The 5415-nt window shown below is 41.1% G+C and overlaps 1 long non-coding RNA gene across 1 annotated transcript; it reads right to left on the bottom strand.

The window, feature by feature from the left end:
- Positions 1-1230: 1230 nt before the first annotated feature.
- On the bottom strand, positions 1231-1767 carry LOC309516666. The gene is made up of 2 exons (XR_014212961.1): positions 1627-1767; positions 1231-1528 (listed from the first exon to the last, which is right to left on the bottom strand). It is a non-coding gene; the product is annotated as an uncharacterized lncRNA (long non-coding RNA).
- Between the last annotated feature and the right edge of the window lie 3648 nt (positions 1768-5415).

Raw genomic sequence — 5415 nt, forward strand, 5'->3', positions numbered from 1 at the left:
GCAACCTCAGATCATCACCATAGGATAAGAACAAGAGAGGAATTGTACCTTTAGAAATAACAAAGAAAGACCATTAAATCACTTAAATCACTGGAGATGTGCCTTATTCTTACGTGGTATAAAGTGTTGGTGCAAGGATATCAGATTTACCACCTGCTATAAGCCCTGGGGAGCATGTGGGTGAGTGATGAGGGCCTGTGACTCAGCTCTGTTGCTCCCCAATATTGTTTTCCCTTACTGGCTTCCGAGGGAGATCGGAAGTCAGTTCTTTCCCCAGGCTGGGGACAGATAGTCTTAACCAATGCCTAAACAACCACTCACAGTTATGTATTTTAATAAAGTTGTGGCCAAAATTATGCCAAAAACCTTAAACAAAAATTATGTGTGAGTTGTGAGTTATTTGGGGGGTGGCTTGGGGATCTCAACACGCAATTCCATCTGCTTCAGCTGTTTAAATGTTTAAAAACATACATTTACATATATATTTTCAGACAAGATTGAATATACACAGAGACACAGAAAAGGAAATATAATTTATTTTAAACATTTTAATTAAAAAATCATATAAATGTGGGAATGAAATAAAAGCATTCAGGAAAATATATAAAGAAATAAGGTTATTTTAAAGGTTGTCTTCTTCATCCATTAAATATGTCACCTCCATCTAAAAGGGATATCCTAGGCAGTTTCTTTCTGTGACAAAATTATGGCACATTTCTCTCTCTCTCTTCTCTTGCAGGTGGTCTTAGGCCTTTGGACTCCATTGCCCAACATCATGGAGCGTGAGCACCACCAACAGCATTTCCCCCCTCTGCTTACATTGCAGGAAGCTGTTCAGATGACTTTATAGCACTGTAATACCCAGCTGAGAATGTAATGTGTCTGTGCAACTGTCACATGTTTGGAGAGAAATGAATCCCAAAGGTGTATTGAGCAGATGGCCAAGATTAGCTCAGCTGTGTTTCCTTTTCACTCTTGGCATAGTTTGAACACACTTTGAAGAGTTGTGGTGACCAATATGTTTGAACTTTGACATTTGTAGAGAATTAATTTGTTAAAGAACCATTTGTGTGGCATCATATTGTGCTTTTGCGGTTGAGGGGCAACACAGGATGGAACATGGCCTTGCTCACAGCTGCTGCCCACAAACCCATGACTGAATGATATCTTGCTTTCAGGAAGCTGAGTTTTTGTACTGCCTCTGAGAACGTTTTGCTCACTGTGTCCCTGGAACAGTAATACATGGCAGAGTCTTCAGGCTTCAGGCCATTCAGTTGCAGGAACACCTGGTTTTTTGAGGTGTCTCTTGAGATGGTGATCCGGTTTTGGAGGCCACTGTTATAGTTAGTGCTTCCACCACGCCAAATAACTCCAGCCCACTCCAGTCCCTTTCCGAGTGGCTGACGGATCCAGTGTACTCCATAGCTTGTTACAGAAAATCCAGACACCGCACAGGTCAGTCGCAATGTGTCTCCTGGTCTTTTCACGCCACCTCCAGACTCAGTAAGGGTAATCTGTGAGGAAATGTCTGTAGATGGAGAGACAAAATGAAACATGAAATGGAATGGAATGACACAGCAAAGCAATGGATTGTCTACAAGAGTGGGGAGAGGATTTTTCACTTACATGCTGGGAAGAACATCAGGAAAATCATCAAGGGTTGCAATTCCATGTTCAATGGCATCATCTTCTAGGACCTGAAGAAGACCTGACTTATATGAAGGACCTTGAATTCTGCATTGTCTGCAGAGGAACTCTTTTTAATGAAGGCCCCCCAGGATGAAATTTGCATGGGGCCATCTGTGCTGTTATTATAAGTGGCAAGCAGAGGCACACATGCTGTAGGTGGGGTTACCATGTGAAGAACAGCAGCCCCATATCTCCCTGCAATTACTACTACTACTGCTGCTACTACTACTACTCCTACTAATCATTTATTCATACCCCACCCATCTGGCTGAGTTTCCCCAGCTACTCAGAGGGGCTCCCAATGTTGTTGTTGTTTAGTCGTTTAGTCGTGTCCGACTCTTCGTGACCCCATGGACCAGAGGACATCAGGCACTTCTGTCTTCCACTGCCTCCCGCAGTTTGGTCAAACTCATGCTGGTAGCTTCGAGAACACCATCCAACCATCTCATCCTCTGATGTCCCCTTCTCCTTGTGCCCTCCATCTTTCCCAACATCAGGGTCTTTTCCAGGGAGTCTTCTCTTCTCATGAGGTGGCCAAAGTATTTGAGCCTCAGCCACACGATCTGTCCTTCCAGTGAGCACTCAGGGCTGATTTCCTTAAGAATGGATAGGTTTGATCTTCTTGCAGTCCATGGGACTCTCAAGAGTCTCCTCCAGTACCATAATTCAAAAGCATCAATTCTTCGGCGATCAGCCTTCTTTATGGTCCAAGTTTCACTTCCATACATCACTACTGGATGAGGGGCTCCCAATAGAGTGATTAAAAATAATACAGCATTAAATATTAAAAACTTCCCTAAACAGGGCTGCCTTCAGATGTCTTTTAAAGATAACTGCTTATTTCCTTCACATCTGAAGGGAGGGCGTTCCACAGGGCGGGCACCCCTACCAAGAAGGCCCTCTGTCTGGTTCCCTGTAACCTCACTACTCGCAATGAGGAAACCGCCAGAAGGCCCTCAGCGCTGGATATCAGTATCTGGGCTGAACGATGGGGGTGGAGACGCTCCTTCAGGTATACAGGACAAAGGCCCATTTAAGAACAGAGAAAACTGGGGGAGGGGAAACAGCACCTTGCAATTGCAGGGAGCGGACAATATAGATGCAGTATGGAATGGCTTCCAGAATGATACTCATTTCCTTTGATTCCATTTACAAAACCACATTGCAAAATTAAAGACTGGTGTAACATACTCACAAAGGAAAATATCTTTTCACATGTGATAAGTGACAGTTAACATTTGCTGGGTTGCACCTTTGTCCTTTTAGTAAATTTACTGTATGCAACACCTTGATTAGCTGCATACATGAATAATAATAATAATAATAATAATAATAATAATAATAATAATAAAGATTTTTTACACAGCAAAGAAACTGAAAGCAGCTATGATGAGGGTTTTCAAAAGAAACACTAGCCCTTTGCAGATCTTGAATACCAGGGGGAAATCAGTAGCAAAATCTTAAGTTGCAGTGCCTGCGGAAATTATTCTTTAATCAGCAACTTCTGGTAAATGTGCATTTCACATATTTGCAGTGCAACAAATTCCATCTGTTTCAGAAGTTTAAAAATGTAAAAGCATACATATTTTAAGACAAAGGTTGAATACACACACACACACACAACACAATAAAAGAAATATGATTTATTTTTAAGTTTTCTTTTAAGAAATGCATATAAATGTGGGAATGCAATGGAAGCATTCAGGGAAATATATAAAGGAACAAGTTTTTTTCAACGGTTGTCTTTTTCATCCACAAGAAATAGCACCTCCATCTAAAACGGATATCCTAGACAGCTTCTTCCTTGGGCAGAATTAGATTTCTCTCTCGGTTTTCTCTACTGCCAACATCATGGAGTGTCAGCACCACCAACAGCAAATTTTTATCTGTGTTTACATATTAGGAGGCTGTTCAGACGAGTTTATAGTACAATAATAGCCAGAAGAGAATGTAATGTCTATGTGCAACAGTCACATGTTTGGAGAGAAATGAATCCCAAAGGTATATTGAGCAGGTGGCTGAACAGTCATGCTGACGATTGTATGTTTGAACTTCAACATTTGTAGAGAGTTGATTCTGTTAAGGAACAATTGGTGTGAGGCATTATATTGTACTTTTGTGGTTGAGGGAAAGCACAGGATGAAATATGACCTTGCTCACAGCTGCTGCTCACAAACCCATGATTGACTTATAACTTGCTTTCAGGAAGCTGAGTTTTTGTACTGCTTCTGAGAACGTTTTGCTCACTGTGTATCTTGAACAGTAATACATGGCAGAGTCTTCAGGCTTCAGGCTAGTCAGTTGCAGGAACACCTGGTTTTTTGAGGTGTCTCTTGAGATGGTGATCCGGTTTTGGAGGGCACTGCTATAGTAAGTGCTTCCACCACTCCAAATAACTCCAGCCCACTCCAGTCCCTTTCCGAGTGGCTGACGGATCCATTGTACTCCATAGCTTGTTAAAGAAAACCCAGACACCGTACAGGTCAGTCGCAATGCCTCTCCTGGTCTTTTCACGCCACCTCCAGACTCAGTAAGGGTAATCTGTGAGGAAATGTCTGTATATGGAGAAGCAAAATAAAACATGAAATGACATGGAATGAAACAGCAAAGCAATGGATTGTCTACAAGAGTGGGGAGAGGATTTTTCTCTTACATGCTGGGAAGAACATTAGGAAAATCATCAAAGGTTGTAGTTCCATGATCAATGGCATCATCTCCCAGGACCTGAAGAAGACCTGAGCTCTGCATCCTCTGCACAGGGCTTCTTTTTAATGAAGCCCCCCAGGATGTAATTTGCATGGTGTCATCAGTGCTGTTATTATAAGCAGCGAGTACAGGCACACATGCTGTTGGTGCATTTATCATGCTAAGAACAGCAGCCCCACATCTACCTGCAATTTCAAAGGCCCATTTAAAGGCAGAGAAGATTGGGAGAGGGGAAACAGCACCTTACAGATTGCAGGGAGGACACAGTATAGACACAGTATGGAATGGTTTCCAGAATGATATTCATTTCCCTTGATTCCATTTACAAAACCACATTGCAAAATTAAAGACTGGTAACATATCAGCAAAGGAAGCTATACTTTCATATGTGATATGTGACTGTAAACATTTATCGGGTTGCACATTTGTCCGATCAGTAGCTTTACTGTATGCAACACTTTGATCAGCTGAATTACGTAGCTGAATACTAAAAAAGCAAAAAAACTGAAAGCACCTATGATGAGGCCTTTCAAAAGAAATACTAGCCCTCACCATTTGCAGATCTAGAAAACCAGGAGAACTTAAGTAGCAGTGCCTGAGGAAATCAATCTTTAATCAGCAACTTTTGGTTAATGTGCATTTCACAAATTTGCTAATCAATAATTCCATCTGAATCAGCGGTTTAAATTTGTAAAAACATACATATAAATACATATTTTGAGACAAAGGTTGAACACACACACACATAATAAAAGAAATATTGTTTCTTTTAAACTTTTTAATTAATGAAATCAAATAAATGAGGGAATGAAATGGAAGCATTCAGGAAAATGTATAAAGAAATAAGGTTATTTTAAAGGTTGTCTTCTTTATCCATTAAAAATGTCACCTCCATCTAAAAGGGATAATCCTAGACAGTTTCTTTCTATGGCAAAATTAGATTTCTCTCTCTCTTTTCTCCTGCAGGTGGTATTAGGCCTTTGGACTGTATTGCCCATCGTCATGGAACGTGAGCACCAC

The sequence above is a fragment of the Podarcis vaucheri genome (assembly GCF_965113315.1).
Source record: "Podarcis vaucheri genome assembly, chromosome: 13".
NCBI lineage: Eukaryota > Metazoa > Chordata > Lepidosauria > Squamata > Lacertidae > Podarcis > Podarcis vaucheri.